The 17,842-nt window shown below is 37.6% G+C and overlaps 1 long non-coding RNA gene across 1 annotated transcript; it reads left to right on the top strand.

Moving 5' to 3' along the window:
- Positions 1–160: 160 nt before the first annotated feature.
- On the top strand, positions 161–1,886 carry LOC149502288 (uncharacterized). The gene is made up of 2 exons (XR_016323516.1): positions 161–245; positions 1,281–1,886. It is a non-coding gene; the product is annotated as an uncharacterized LOC149502288 (long non-coding RNA).
- Positions 1,887–17,842: the final 15,956 nt, after the last annotated feature.

The raw sequence follows: 17,842 nt of genomic DNA on the forward strand, positions 1-17,842 counted from the left end.
TAAGTACGTATTTCATTAGAAAAATTGATACCCGCCTGCGGGATTCGAGCACCGGTTCAACGCAAGATATGAATGCACTGGGCGTCTTATCCTTTACGCCACGACGACGACTTATTCCTTTAGATTCTTAATATACATAATATTAAAATAAGTTGTACCCACCACTGAAGTAGGAAACCTATGGAAATGAAACGTCAACAAAAAATTCGTGCCACTGTGACGTCATCTGGCCACAAAACATGGCGGTTTTTTTAGTAGGAGTGGGTAATATCGGTTTTGCCGCGTATCGAATCGTATCTATATATTGAGTATCAATATCGGATATTGAATCTATATATTTTCTGAATCTATATATTGATGGATGCTAGTAGATTTTCTCGATTCATGATATTTGAGATTTGAAACGATACGCTGATATAATATCGTAGTAGATATAGATTTAAGTCAACGTTATACGGTTGGTTTTCTGATATCAATTTATAATATGATCTTAAAGTAATAAAAAGAACATGAAAATGAAATTTATCAAAAAAACTTCCCTCATGCTTTTATCAGGCTTAGGACTGGCTACATTATTTTCAGTTTTTAATATTTTGTGTCTTAATTTAAAATTACAAAATATACCAAAAGAGTGTAGATTTCAAAAGTTTAATACAAACACAAGAAATAAACTCAATTATTTGGATTCAACTAAAAATAGAAAAATGTGTACTTTAAAAATCAAACACAAAAAACTTTTAAGTATTTATAAACACTTGTCCAAAAATTCTAGTTCAAGGTCAAAGCGCGTGAAATTAAATTCAACGATGCAAATAGGCTATACTGCATTCAAGTTAGGGTCGAAAGTTGAAACTTCTTTCCTAAATTGTATCCTGTTGATACGACGCTAAGAATAATCTACAGACATATGGACTTAAATATAAGGTTGACAATTGTATGGATAATGCCTGTTTCTGTTTCATTCATCACATGATATCCCTATCGTGCGCTCACTCACTCTGGCCGATTCGATACGAACCAAACGAATATTGCTGATATTCACGAATCGGTACGATATGCCGATGCGCATCACATCGAGCAATATCGTGTATCGGCTGATATCGATATATAGATTTCAATTCACGAATCGGTACGATATGCCGATGCGCATCACATCGAGCAATATCGTGTATCGGCTGATATCGATATATAGATTTCGTGCGGGGCGATATCGGATTCAACGATATTGCTGCGATATATAGATATTGAATCTAGATACGATTTATATCACCCACTCCTAGGTTTTAGTGCTGCCCAGAAGATTTTAATTTTAGTAGGTTTTATCGATAAACGTTCTTGGCTAATTTTATTTTAAATATTGTTGAGTATGAATGTATTTGTAGAATTTATACTTTAATAGGAATTAAGTATATTGTTATGTGCAAAGATGATGTGTTTAGATATTATGTGAAATCTAAGACGAGTTCGTGCTTCAAATTTTCCAAGTAAACGATATGACGATTTTTAAAATTTGCTACACTGATTTTATAAAGTTGTCGTTTGCCGCAAAACATAAAGATATGGCATAATACAGTGCCATCAGCCCATTTTTAGCATGCTGAATGTTATCGTATTTTGAGTACGTGTTTTTCTTAGACTATTACAATCTATTTTAATTGTTTTGCTGACTCTAAAGTCCGTAACAGACTACCGCAGTGCACCTCAAGGAAGGTGCACCGCACCATTTGAATCACTCTCACTTGAGAGTGATTCAAATTTTAAACTTATCAAGGGACCGCCTGATAAAAAAAACATCTACAAAACATTTATTCGTTAATGAAATTACAAACGTCATTCCTTGTGACTTTTTCTCTAAAATCACTTAATTAATAAATATTTAACGAATTTACAATAATGTTTTACTCACTGCGGAATAAAACTATTTTATTTAAATAGTTCCGAAGAGATTTTGTCGGTAGCCTTTTTCCCGAAATATCTAAACCAAATGTCTAAATATGTTTTGATGACATATTTTAAAGAGGTATTTATGATTAGTGTCATGATGAATAGATTCCGACCGAAAAATGGTGTCCGATATTTCGGATTCAAATATATTATTAAGTGTATAATCTATGTTTCGGATGAGGGCTCCATAATGAATTTAAATATATATAGATAATAGTTTTGGGGCATCGACCTTCTTGAGATCCTATAAAATATGTTTTAATTATTATTTTTGTATGTTTTAAGCATGATAAAATATGAAATTTTATATAAGCAATCATAATAAATCGATATCAAAGTCATTAAATAATGTATAAACCCAAAACAGACGGCCGAAATGACGTGACAATGACATTTGGTGCGCTCAACATGGCGGATTTTCGGCCTCATTAGACGGAGACGGAGATATTTACTTATATTCATGTTTCATTTTATGTACGCACTGAAATACTGTTATATTGTTTTCCTGCGAGTTAAAATGCTGAGTAAGAACGCGATAGATATATGTTTATGTGTGTGCCTTCAAAATGGGTGCTATTTATATAAGCAATTGTACGTATAGAACAATATGTCGTGTCCCTACTATATAGGTCTATGGTCGTACCCTATTTCATGTAATTGAAAACAAGAATAGGCTATTAATACAGGTAGGTAACCTATTACACGGTAGATACGTTCCTACACAGTCCCGTTTTGTGGGAAACAGTGTTAGGTATAAGTATGAAATATTACAGTCGTTGTGGCCTAAGCGATAAGACGTCCGGTGCATTCGTGTTGAGCGATGCACCGGTGTTCGTATCTCAGGCGGGTACCAATTTTTCTAATGAAATAAGTACTCAACAAATGTTCACGATTAACTTCCACGGTGAAGGAATAACATCGTGTAATAAAAATCAAACCCACAAAATTATAATTTGCGTAATTACTGGTGGTATGACCTCTTGTGAGTCCGCGTGGATAGGTACCACCACCCTGCCTATTTCTGCCGTGAAGCAGTAATGCGTTTCGGTTTGAAGGGTGGGGCAGCCGTTGTAACTATACTGAGACCCTTAGAACTTATATCTCATGGTGGGTGGCGCATTTACGTTGTAGATGTCTATGGGCTCCAGTAACCACTTAACACCAGGTGGGCTGTGAGCTCGTCCACCCATCTAAACAATAAAAAAAAATTAAACTATATAGTAGAAGTCAGTACTAATAGAAGAGTATTATTTCTGAATAAAACATCTCAATTAACCGGGTGGGCTGTGAGCTCGTCCACGCACCTAAGTAATAAATAAATAAAAACTATGCCTTTATACATTTTACTAGGTACTTATCATAAAAAATAAGCCTAAAATTTCGGTATATTGTGTGTTCAAATGCTGTATTTTCTAAATAATTTTAAACAAAAATTTCGTTATAGTGTTATAGAAGTACCGTGTTTTAGGAGGGTTTTGGGCATTTTTTCTTTCCGTGTTAGAGTGGTACCGTGTTGTAAAATATCGTGTTAAAGGAGGTTACCTGTATTCCAGCAATATTACAGAGAAACAATATAATACAATAGAGAAAGTAATAACACTACTAATAAACTACGTATACGTTATTAGTAGTAGCTTTTTTTTATGCTGTTCCTATGCTTGAGAGGCTATTTCAGCTTCTCCTTGACGTGTAGGTGAGCTCACGGGGCTTAAACCGGGAGTGTTGCTAACAATGGCCCTAGCAAGCTTCGCAGAATCTACCACCGGATCGGAAGCGCGACCCACTGAGAAGAACCGGCGAGAAACTCAGTGGGCTGCGTCTGAGAGTTAATTTACTCGTCGAGCCCTCGACGAGTACTTACTTACGAGTATTTACGGGTTCGACGAGAACGATAACCGGTGCTTGAGGTACCTAAAAGTACCGTTAGTGGATCGGGAGGATCCGAAATGACGTGTTTGGGGCGCCGGGCGACGTCGACTGCTTTCCAGTCTGTGCGCAGGATCGGGAATGGAGTTAGTAGTAGCAACAACCATGGTAAACTAAGAAAATCATAGACCATACAATAGGTCAACTAGCCAATGATAAGTAAAAGAACAAAATGTGGAATGGTGCCAAAAAGGATCAATGAATAATACTGTGACGAAGTAAAGTAGATGGTATGTAACTATGGTGTTTCCCGGGCGACGACGCCGACGGTGAAAATGAGTTAATTAGTTCAGTCAGGTTACAAATTATTTCATGGTTCCATACCATTATTATGTGTCATAGCTTAGCTAAGTATATACTATTCATAACCTTTTTTGTCCTACCTAAGCTGATAGCCTTGAGAGGCTATATTAGCGTCGCTTTAACTAGTAGGTGAGCTTACGGGGCTCAAACCTGATGACGTTGCTAACACGAACCCTAGCAAGAGCCGTGCTTCGCAGAATCTACCACCGGATCGGAAACGCGACCCACTGAGAAGATCCGGCGAGAAACTCAGTGGGCTATGTCTGAGGGTTAATTTACTCGTCGAGCCATTCGTCGCAAGCGACTGGTTCGACGAGAACGATGACTGGATTCATAACCTCCAAATGCAGTTAACTATTAAGCATCAATCGTAATTAATAATGTTTTTTTTTATGAACGTCTGATTTGCTATAAATTAAGAACAATTTATTGCGGCTCACCACATGAAGTTGATGCTGGCAGTTGGCAAATTAACATATTATTAGACAATACGTATTGCTAATTGAATTAACGTACCTACCTACAATTTAAGGCGCATTGTTGTCACCTACTTTTAATTACTAGATATTTGTTTTAAGCAAATAGAAAATTTAAACAATGCTTATTTAATTTAGTATTTAATTTAGTTGGTGTTGATTTATCAAAATTTAAGGCATTCATTATGCCGTATCATGGCATCACAAATCCTATTGCTTTCTTAAAGACCGATACATCAGCTTGAGATCTGGATTAAGCGTTGAATTAATGGTATTTCCGTTTTACAGCTTAGAATAATAGTTGATGAATTTATGTTATTAAAATTTTATTATTATAAATAAATGAAATATAATTAAAAATAAATATAATAGATTACGATAGCATAGTTTTCAATGAAAGATAATGTAAGCTCTGTTATTTATTTTACGTACCTATCAAATTTGAAACTAGCGTGAAGCTTCTTTTTCTATTTGCATCAATTGTTTTTTTTGTACAATGAAGTCTTAATTATATTCAATAACGGGCATCTTAATCTCCATATTTGAAAATATGATTGCCGAAGTGAGAAGTATACTAGGAACTGCGGGGAGATTTATGTAGGGAAATAAAGTACGATTAATGGTAACACAGGTAGTTTTCCAATTACAGCACAAGAGCGCAATATGCGGCATAATGCTCAACTAAGCTTCAGCATAATTCGGCATTGTGCGTCACTGAGTCGCATTATGCTCATAAAATACAGATTATGCCGCATAATGCGCTCTTGTGCTGTAATTGGAAAACTACCACAAACTCACATATCCAGCTATTCATATTCTGAATAAAAGCCGGGCGCCTAGACTGTTATGAAATTTACTAAGTAAGTAGTGAAATTGTAAGAAAATGTATGACTAATGACAGGGAAAGAGCTTGCGCGGGTAGGTGTGCATGTGATAACACAATAGACATTTCGGCTTCACATATCCAGTGTGCTCAGTACGAGTTTTATATCGTTCTCGATAGCGTAAAACTTAACTCAAATTTATTAGAGCAGATGAATGACACGCGGGCCTCTGGTCGCGCAGGTGGAACTTGCGTGGGATTAAAAAAAAACCAGCAGTAAACATCCAGCAGTTTATTGAAAATAATCAGGCGGACAGACAGTACAATAACAAAGATATATTATTATAGAGGAACTTAAAGTACAGCGTGCAGACCATGCGACGCGGCGACGACACCGAGAGAAAAGGGAAGAGCGAACCATAGACATTTATACACAAAATGAAACCCGCAAAATTATAATTTGCGTAATTACTGGTGGTAGGACCTCTTGTGAGTCCGCGCAGGTAGGTACCTCCACCCTGCCTATTTCTGCCGTGAAGCAGTAATGCGTTTCAGTTTGAAGGGTGGGGCAGCCGTTATAACTATACTGAGATCTTAGAACTTATATCTCAAGGTGGGTGGCGCATTTACGTTGTAGATGTCTATGGGCTCCAGTAACCACTTAACACCAGCTGGGCTGCGAGCTCATCCACTCATCTAAGCAATAAAAAAAAGAAATGCAGGGCATTCAATATCATGCCAAGATTTAATGCATACCTATTCACTAACATTCTTAATAAAATTTGTATGCAGTTGGAACAGCGCCCCTAGTGATAAACGTAGGCAAATGTTCACAGCGGGACTACGTTATCTTAAGCTCCGGTTCCACTTAAGAACAGATGAGCCATTAACTATTTTCTAATTTCTCATCTAAACAAGTTAAACAACAATAAAAATATTTGCTCCCATTTAATATGACCGCATAGAAATAAATTGTCAGCACAGTGCTGAAAGTTAATTATCCTTACCTACCTCATTAATATCGTCACACTTCGTCATTCAATTAAGGATATTTCCTGAACACCATCAAATTTGTGCGTCATACAGAGGGGATACCGTTGTGATTTAATGCGATATTTAGACACGTCATTTTAAGACATCATTAGATTTTAATAAACGAAATTAAATTAATAGGCAATGTGAATATGTTAATGAGCTGTAAATGTGTATTACCGCAATGACAAAGTTCTTACTAGCCTCCGTGGGCTTACTGCGAGTTTTTTAACTTCTCGATCGCGTAAAAGTTAACTCAAATTCGTATAGAGTTGTATGGAGAACAGCGCTAGCAAAAGCACACAGTTTCCAGAATTACTTACAACGTAAAATTAGGGATACCCAAGTGTACCAATGACATGGAGAATAGCATCTATACTAAAGCTAATTAGGTTTAATAAAAAACTTTAAAATGTCACTAGATTTTAACGCAGTGACATATTAAGTGTATAATCTATGGCAGTGACATTCGCGATTGTTAGTTCCTGTCAACGAAATGAAATATAATATTTATAAAAAAATAATATTGTTTTCATAATATTAATCATCATCATCATCATCATCATAATCGGTTGCTCTTGGCAGAGCAGTCGTGGTCATGTGGAATTCTTGCTCATTAAAGCCTTGACAGATGTTTTCCACAGTTTGCGAACCGAGGCCCGGCGCACACACTCGTTAAGTGGGGTTTCAGTAAGGTCTTTCACCTGATCAGTCCAACGCATGGGGATTCGTCCACGAGATCTCTTACCATTGACCCTACCCTGAACAACAAGTTTCTCGATAGACTCTGCTGGCCGACGCGATACGTGTACAAAATATCGAAGAATCCTGGATTGCACTGTTGACAACAACCTGTGAGAGATATTTAGTTCTTTTAGGATCGAGGCGTTGGTGCGATGCTCAGTCCAAGATATACGGAGCATCCTTCTCCAGCACCACATTTCTAATGCATTGATCCTTCTTTTTTCTCTTTCTTTCACAGTCCAGATCTCAACCCCATATAAAAAGTTGGGGAACACCAGTGCCCTTACCAGTCGGACTTTGGTAGTCTTGGTGATATTCCGGTCCTTCCATACTTTTCCGAGTTTATCCATGGCTGATCGCGATGATTATGCGCCGCTTAATTTCGTCCTCCGAACCACCACTTTTAGTAACCAGTGAACCTAGGTAGGCGTAAGATGAAACGACCTCACAGCTTGCAATCTCGGTATATATATAAATAATATTAATAAATGTATATAAAATAAATTAATAATAAGCACGTGGACGTTTCGCCTTAACCCACAGCCAAAAATTCTCTGCGCGGACATTAATTTGATGCTTGTCTGGCGCCGCACGCGACTGCAATATTAATAAGTTAATGTTAGTATTTTGTGTATTTTATTACGCGATACATGCAATGAATATATTTTGTTATAGTCTTTAATATACTGCTTAACAAAGAATAAACCGTATCTCATTTATCGGCTATTATTATTAGTCGCATTATGCATTTCGATTTTATTTAGTCCTTAGTTTTTATTTTTATTTACGAAAATAATAATAACAGATAATTTTAAATTAATAAAGTAATTATAATTTTATACAGCATTATAACATTATTCGGCTCCTGATGGTCACTGAGTTTCTTGCCGGATCTTTTCAGTGGGTCGCGATTCCAATCCGGTGGAAGATTCAGCGAAGCGCTGCTCTTGTTAGGGCTAGTGTTAGCCAATTCTCGCAGGTCGAGCCCGTGAGCTCACCTACGCGTTCGGACGTAGCTGGAATCGCCTTTTAGACCATTAACGAATAGGTAGGGAAAAGGTCACCGTCTCTCAAGTTCTCTGCCTACCGCGGACTCTTTGTAACTGTCTTTAAGCAAATAGGTTAGCATTTTGACTGTATTTTATATTTTGCTTGTGTTACCTAAATTTTAATAATTATTGTTATATTACATTGTGGATTTGTATGTATATTTATGAATATATGTTTATGTATGTACACAAACACGAATAGAACGACTAAGAGGACACGTTGTCTATTTAATGTTAATTTATAATATTATATTATGAGGCATTTGTCGAAAGACAAGCTGTTAAGAGATAAGCCAAATGCCGAGAATATGTTTTAGTTTAATTTAATTTATAGCTTTCTCACCTCTATTGATATCTTTATTTTTTTTATTTATTACTTAGATGGGTAGACGGTCTCACAGTCCACCTGGTGTTAAATGGTTACTGGAGCCCATAGACATCTACAACGTAAATGCACCACCCACCTTGATATAAAAGTTCTAAGGTCTCAGTATAGTTACAACGGCTGCTCCACCCTTCAAACCGAAACGCATTACTGCTTCACGGCAGAAATAGGCGGGGTGTTGGTACCTACCCGTGCGGACTCAGAAGAGGTCCTACCACCAGTAATTACGCAAATTATAATTTTGCGGGTTTGATTTTTACTACACGATGTTATTCCTTCACCGTCGAAGTCAATCGTGAACATTTGTTAAGTACGTCGTATTTTATTAGAAAAATTGGTACCCGCCTGCGGGATTCGAACACTGGTGCATCGCTACATACGAATGCACCGGACGTCTTATCCTTTGGGTCACGATGACTTCACATCATTAATCTTTATAGTAATTTTTAAATTAATCTTTAAATTAATATCATTTTATGTTTAGTTAAATAAGTTAAAATCTAACCACAATAAAGGCTTATTTATTTATTGTATTACGGGATTTTTGATTATTTCTTAAGTTCCTGTTCAATGCTTATGCGTTCAGTGCTTATCTGATGGAATCGAAACATTGTCGTGATTGTTACGACTTCAGGGAAGATTTTTGGCAAGATATCCTTTGAACTGTTTATATAGCTCAGTAGCCGCACGACTTCAACTTGACCTCAAATGTTGAATAAATTGGTTAATCTATGAAAAGGCCGTGGATATTTGCATTTTTTATATTAACGCATTATCGTGTGATCACTTTCGACTACTGTCATTTGTAATATATCATAACATCGAATTTTTTAATTGCTTAGTTGAGTGGACGAGCTCACAGCCCACCTGATATTAAGTGGTTACTGGAGCCCATAGACATCTACAACGTAAATGCGCCACCCAGTTTGAGATATAAGTTCTAAGGTCTCAGTATAGTTACAGCAGCTACCCGCCCTTCAAAACGAAACGCATTAGGTATTGCTTCACGACATCTACCCGATGATATGTAGGCGAAGTAAAATGTCCGTTATCGAATGCTCCCAATCCACTAATGGTGCTTCTAGGTACTTCAAGCACCGGTCACCGTTCTCGTCAAACCCGTCGCTTGCGACGAAGGGCTCGACGAGTAAATTAACTCTCAGACACAGCCCACTGAGTTTCTCGCCGGATATTCTCAGTGGGTCGCGTTTCCGATCCGGTGGTAGATTCTGCGAAGCACGACTCTTGCTAGGGTTCGTGTTAGCATCGTCGTCAGGTTTGAGCCCCTACTAGTTAAGTTTCCGCTGGAATAGCCTCTCTAGGCTACCAGCTTAGGTAGGACAAAAAAAAAACCCGTGCGAACTCACAAGAGGTCATACCTACCACCAGTAAAAAATCTTAAGTATTTTAATAATCTTCTAAATAATCATAATTTAAATAAAGGTACGTCGCGTATCGACAAGGGCTTGTTTTTCTTCACGTTAGGAACAATAAGGTGATAATTCATCGAACCTGATGTGATTTCAAATGTTAAATTATTTAATATGTGTGCTCTTATCTGAAGGGCATCTACTTCGTTGGTGCAATGGCCCGAAATGGTTCTTGATGCTTTTTTCCTACCAATTCGCTGGTAGCTTAAGAGGCTATTCTAGCTATGCTCGGTCTGGTAGGTGAGCTCACGGGCTCGACCTGAGAGAATTTGCTAACACTAGCCCTAGCAAGAGCAGTGCTTCCCAGAATCGACCAATGCATCAGAATCGCGACCCACTGAGCAGATCCGGCGAGAAACTCAGTTGGCTGTGTCTATGGGTTAATTTACTCGCCGAACCTTTCGTCGTAATCGACGAGTTCTATGAGAACGGTGACCGGTGCTTGTGATACCTAAAAGCAGCGAGAGTGAATCCGGGGGATCCGACGTGTTTATGACAAGATAAGTCTCTTGGTGCATTGTGATCTTAGTTTTTGGCCAACTAGAGAGAGACAGCGATAGTCAGCCACAGATGAGATAGGTCAGTATTATTATTAGATTGGAGTATTTTTCATTGTAATAGTCTATTAGGAGGTACAAGAGTACTTCTAAGTGGATTTTTACATTTACCACTATTCAAACTATGCTGCTCTTTCTGATCTATACAGTTGAATACTCTAATTAAAAATTATTTTATTTACATATTTTTCAATGTAATTGTAACTATAATAACCACCCTATATGACCAAATAATCACCCCAACTGAGGTACCAGTCGCAACCGCCATACGAGAAGCTGAGGACTGGACGAGGTGGAAACAGCTCACAAGACATGCCACGGTGAAGTTTCAGGGACACGACCTTCAGTAATGAAGAAAGCGACGAAGAAGAAGTTACTATAATATAGTCGATAATAGCATTTAGTTACCTATATAAATATTAATCCTTTAATTTCTGTTAGACATAAACCAAAGAAAAGATACTTGTAAATTGCCACCCTTAAAAACTGACGGCCTAGACCTCAGCTTACCGAACCTGTTCGTAAATCCGCCGTGGTAAATACGTTACACACGCCACTGCCATGCGAGGGAGCGACGCGTTTTTTCTTTAGCTGTTGTCCATGAACTTAACCATTTTCTGGAACATGGATGAAGTTGTTTGCTTATTGAGCTTGGATTGTACGTGAATTAATTTGTCTAATTACTTACTCCACAATAAAAGCTATTATTGAAAATACAACTTTGCGTAGCTTTTGTATAGTAAAATATCTCCGATATTACGAATATCAGTTTACAGTTTTCGTGAATACGAAGGACTAACTTCGAACTAATATAATAAAACATATTAGTATCATATTTAGTAGTTACATATTTATTTAAAGTACTATTAAGTACTATTATAATATTATGCTAAAAATAAAATAATTTTGGAATAAAGTATTCCCCAACTATCGGCAAATACGTCAGCATTGTGGATTTCGGACAGAAATTCGTTTAACAGCGCATTTGCCCTGGCCGTTGGACAGTTCTTAGCTCTACGGGTCCTCAGCCCCGCCAACGCCGCAAATAAGTGGTGGTGGCGGCGCACTCCCGTCCGCGCATACTGTTGCGGGACGAATAGTGTAATTTGCCGTAGTGCCAAGGGATTATTGACTCTATTCTGCAATAAATCTTAAAGCACTGTAATGAAGAATTTAAGATTTCTAAATTCGTTCTTCAAAGGTTCGAGTCAGTCGGTCTGGAGACAGAAGAAATGACACTATATTCCCATTATTATAAATTGTTGTTCCCATTGTTATATTTCAAATGTAGTTTTCATTGCTTTGCGTTTGGTTAGCGCGCGTGGCTGGTGGCAGCGCGTATGCCAATGTGGACGCCGCTACAAACCTCAAGTATCGTGACGACTTCAGTGTGCTTAGTGCGAGTTTTTTCACGTTCTCGATAGCGTAAAAGTTACCTGAAATCAGTTTGCAGCTGGAACAGTACCCCTAGCGGCAAACATAAGCAAACGTTCCAACTCCATACAAATTTGAGTTAACTTTTACGCTATCGAGAACGTTAAAAAACTCGCACTAAGCACATAGATTCTTCAGAATATCGTCTAACATGAAGGATACCGTCAGGACGGTAGTACCAAACGTTGCTGGCCCAGAACATACCCTATTAATCTACTTCGAAACTATGCATTTATTTATACAGTAGGTAGGTATATAGTCGTTGAGTTTAAAGCATCATGAAGCCCCGCCCACCAGACGGTTCGGGAGCGCCGGGCTAGCGATCATCTCAGCATTGATTATGACAGGCACGTTCCAGCATAAACAATTATCTGAGCCGACGACATGATTTACAACATGGAGGCTCCGCCTGTCGAGCGTGATGGATGCCGGATGAGCTCTGAATTCTAACTATGTTACGTTTTAAGTTTGATGAAGCGAGCGTTTAATTGGAAGTCGCGGAGCGATGGTGGCGGATATGTTTTTTTTTAATGTCTTTGTAGACAAACTAGTATACAGCAATCCCAGCGTAGTCAGGCTATTTTCTTCTGTTGAGGAATGCTAATTTAAAAAAAAAATTAGAATCGAATTACTTTAATATTTGATAATGAGAACGGTGAAAAGGGAATTAATAATTATATACCGTTTTTGTTAATTCATGTTTCGAAATGGGTGTTTGCATTCATGTCTTAATGCCTATGAGCTACGGTAAACACAACATAAGCTCGTAAGTTTGCTTAGAGCAAGAAAATAATATTTTTCGTCACATTATTACTGTTTTATACTCCAGGCTGGATGTAAGGGAGGATGGGAGGGGTGGTGTCTGGTTGTGAAACTAGTCACTGAAAATATGACGGTCATGACCACTCTGCTAAAAGTGTAGAAGAAAACGAAGAAGAAAAAAGCAGCTTAGCTCATTGCTCTAAATTACAATGAGCGTTCGTAACATTATATGCCGGTTCCAAACAAAACTGTTAGAAATCTGATTCAGATGGTTTTATTGTTTTTATGTTATAATGAATAAGAACTTAAATATGTAGATACGATATTTGGTAAACGCTGTTTCTTACGTTTTAGACCAATCTCAGTCTCATTTACAAATTCGGCATCAAAATTGATAGCACGACTTGTTCTAGAACAGCGTAAGTGCCAAACAATAAAACTCATTAATAATTATTAAATTCGAGAACATTCGGAAAAGGCTTAGCTTCTTTCAGACAGAGCACGCTACTCGCATGATTTTCTTTGGTAACCAGAATTGGCCAGGGTTATTTTGGATCTTAGGTTTAATAGCATTACCTAAGATATAAATAAAAAGTACCTCAATTGCGACGACTTACCACACAGGTGGGGACTACGTGAACGACAGAGCCGCGTGGTGTTGAAATTGTGCTACAGCAAGTTTACTGAATAGATCTTTGGTCAGTGTTCGATATATATTTTTCTGTCTATGCTGATAGCCTTGAGAGACTGTATCAGCGTTAGCATAGCGTGTAGCTCTCGGGGCTCAAACCGGAAGCGTTGCTAACACTGGCACTAACAAGAGCAGTGTTTCGCAGAATCTACCACCGGATAGGAAACGCGACCCACTGAGAAATTTCCGGCGAGAAAGTCAGTGGGCTGTGTCTATGGGTTAATTTACTCTTCGAGCCCTTCGTCGCATGCGACGGGTTCGACGAGGACGGTGACCGATGCTTGAGGTACCTAAAAGCACCGTTAATGGATCGGGAGTTCGATAATGTAGAGATGTTCTAGTTCTATTTTAATTGATAAATGTAGTAAGCTTTTATGTATGTTTAAAATAGAATTGAAAAGAACAAGCCCTGAACTTATTGCCGATTCTTCTCGCTGGCGAAGCTGCATGAGTCATGACGATTTAAAATTGCCTGTAAAGCCCAACTAGATTATTAAACTTTTGATCTTGTTTACCAAAGTAACGTTATTACTCAAAGATACTTTTTTTTAAGTAAAGATACTTTACTTAAATGGGTGGACGAGCTCACAGCCCACATAGTGTTAAGTGGTTATTGGAGCCCATAGACATCTACAACGTAAATGCGCCACCCACCTTGAGATATAAGTTCTAAGATCTCAGTATGGTTACAACGGCTGCCCCACCCTTCAAACCAAAACGCATTACTGCTTTACGGCATAAATAGGCAGGGTGGTAGTACCTACCTGTGCGGACTTACAAGAGGTCCTATCACCAGTAAGAACTTGTTCGGATCTCGAATCCACAGCCCTTGGTATAGAAGTCGAGAGCACTAGCAACTATTTATTACAAATTAACTTAATAATTCAAAATCTTGTTCTACATTTCTTCCCATGTAAATAGTGTGAGAGAGTGTAGGTTGAAAATTTAAATAAATAATTAAAGAAAAAGCTTTTTAATTATATTTTTTTATAACAGACTGGTTTTTTGTTTTAAACCTAATTCAAATTGTATTGGTATCGAGCTATGTGACTATTACAGGGCTCAATCCGAAAGGAAGATATAGGCCTATATTAAAAACACGAACATTCGTTCACAGACAACTTCTGTAATGGAACTTTCTCGGGGAATAGGAATTTTGTTGTATTGCGATGTGGGTCGCCCATCTAGACCGTTAAGAACAGGTACTTTAATCAGAAGATCTATTTAGAATAGTAAGTAGTATATTAATTAATGTAAAATTGTGGCGAACACGAGTGAGAAATGCCTCTAATATAATTAAGTGTATTATTATCTATGGAAAAAACTAATGGATTTTTGACAAGGATGCTGTTGCCAAATTGTAATTTCGAAAATTCTGCCAAATTAAATTGTTTCAGAACAAAATCTTGTTATAAATATCAAAGACACATTTTTTATGGATTTTTGAATTTACGGTTTTTTATAACATATTTGTATTGCGAAGATAGGTCAATGATTGCATGATTCATCTGGTATAACACGGGTATCGGAGGCATTAAAACGTGAATTTCATCACCCAACTTAAAACATGAGGTCGAATTTCCAATTGTATTTACGACTTTGCTACCCTCCAAACGGGAACATAAGACCGGTAAGCAACGGAAGCAGCTAAGATTGGTGATTGGTGGTACGTACCCGTGTGGACTTATAATACGCCCTACGACCAGTAAATGCCGGTTGGTAGCGCAGCATTCCGGTGTAATAATCTAAGAGCGCTGCTGAGCATTCAAGGCTAAGGAAACTACTAGGGGACTCAGGGAATCGCCTTTTAAGACGACCGAGGAAATAAACGCGGTTGTGGTTGTCTAGTGCAACACAACACAGCCAAACATAGAATACGAGGTTTTTGTGTTATTTATTGTAGGTTATCAGAGTCTGATCTAAGGGCACTAAACGGTTTTTTAGTTAACTCAAATTTGTATGGAGTTGAAACAGCGCCTCTAGCGGCAAACGAAGAGCAGCTGTTCCAACTCCATACAAATTTGAGTTAACTTTTACGCGATCGTGAAGTTAAAAACTGGCACTAACACTACAGGTGCGGCATGAACGTTGCCCGTCTAGTGCGAAATATTCAATTTATTAAACATTACGTTATCTTCGTGGTGCGTGAAAACGTATTGAATCAGCGACCCCCATTCCGCGTTGCAAAAGATGAGACACGCAACTTCTGTGACGTATTCGTAACGTTTTGGTTTTCTTAAAAGGAATAACCGATTGATACGCTTTTATAGTTTTCCTTGTGACTTATATCTAATTATGCAAGTTTTAATTTGGAGCAGATTTAATTGTGATTTCAAAAGTATCCTTGTTACGTCGAGGGCTTTAGAAAGCGTCTGGAAGGATTAAAGAATTTAAAAAAACAAAGGTCTGAATTCAGAACCACACGGTCATGAGCGGTTTATGTCCTTGAGATTTTAAACATGAACGAGTGACTGCGACTATTCTCTATAACAAGGGGCGACTACTCCCCATAATGTTTGACTGTCTTTTTTTATTGCTTAGATGGGTGGACGAGCTCACAGTCCACCTGGTGTTAAGTGGTTACTGGAGCCCATAGACATCGTACAACGTAAATGCGCCACCCACTTTAAGATATAAGTTCTAAGGTCTCAAGTATAGTTACAACAACTGCCCTACCCTTCAAACCGAAACGCATTACTGCTTCACGGCAGAAATAGGCAGGGTGGTGGTATCTACCCGTGCGGACTCACAAGAGGTCCTACCACCAGTAATTACGCAAATTATAATTTTGCGGGTTTGATTTTTATTACACGATGTTATTCCTTCACCGTGGAAGTCAATCGTGAACATTTCTTGAGTACGTATTTCATTAGAAAAATTGGTACCCACCTGAGATTCGAACACCGGTGCATCGCTCAACACGAATGGACCGGACATCTTATCCTTTAGGACACGACGACTTCATAGTCTTAGACTTCATAGACTGTCTTAGCCTGTCAAGAAAGTAGCTAATAAGTCTGTAAACATGACTAATTATTTTCACATCTTCGGTCCGCATTATTATTATAATCAGCACATATCTAACTTTCTTTACTTCCCTCTCGTGAGCACCGGTGGCAGAGTTGAGCGCGCACGGGTTGTTACCACAGTCTTTCTTATATCTGCCGCGAACTATTCATTGATCGTCTTTCTAAAATTAAGAATACAGAGACGTCCCGGCGTGGACTGCAGTATCAATACAGCCGCATTTATGTACCATAATCATAAAACTCTGTGCACCAATAATTAAAATTGAAAAAATAAGAAAGCAAAGCTTTTATTGGAATGTCTCTTCCTTTCTTTAATCCGGAATCTGCGACTTCAATTAATAAGAGTCGTGTTTCCTTGGAGAATTACGAAGATTGTATTTCTATCTTGTTTATATGTCCTATACCAGTAGTAATAGATCTTAGGGTCTGGAGCTTAAGTAGAAAATTAAAGTAAGAACAATATTACTATCGACGGTGAAGAGGTTGTAGCTTCTCGATGGCCAGGTATCATCGTATCCTCTTCGTGAACTTGTGATTTCATCCAAGTGGCTTGTGATATCCAATTGACACTTAATTTACTAATCCACGCCAACATTTTTACTTCACTATCAATTTCAAATTATTCAAAGAATGTGTCAAAACGATTATTTTAATTACATTTAGTCAAAAAACTTAATTACCTACTGCTAGTAATTCGTATCCTACCCTTGGCACGCTAATACAGTTTCTTTATACTTGATATAAATTGTATAAATAAAAAACCTACTCGTGCTTTCATTAAATAACGAATGTTCTTGTTTCATTTTCAAAGACTGACCAAATAACTTCGAATAACACTGAAGAATGACATTGGTCTAATCAAGACATCGTTCGAGAATCAATACCTACTAATTCGGATGCATCAAAACGTTTTTATGTTTTGATTCTAATCAATGGATTTGTTATGATAACTAGCAAAATAATTGACATCATCTTTCTCTTGTTTTGGATCTATTGTTAAAAATATTCGTTCGTTAGGTGACCATTCTCAACCCTGGTAATGTCGACCGCTTATTTTCTGTTCGAAATTATTCATTTAGGATCGACTTATTTTTTGATGAAAGTGATTTAATTAACTATCTAATAAAATGCTACTTATCGTAACACGGAACGTTGAATTATTATTTCTATAGATTACAATTTAACTTTAATATTTTTAATTAATGAAAATTAGCAAGGCTTTTGAATGCCTTCCATTAAATTCAACCAGTCTAGGAG

This window comes from Bombyx mandarina, chromosome 09 (assembly GCF_030267445.1).
Source record: "Bombyx mandarina strain Sakado chromosome 09, ASM3026744v2".
Lineage (NCBI taxonomy): Eukaryota > Metazoa > Arthropoda > Insecta > Lepidoptera > Bombycidae > Bombyx > Bombyx mandarina.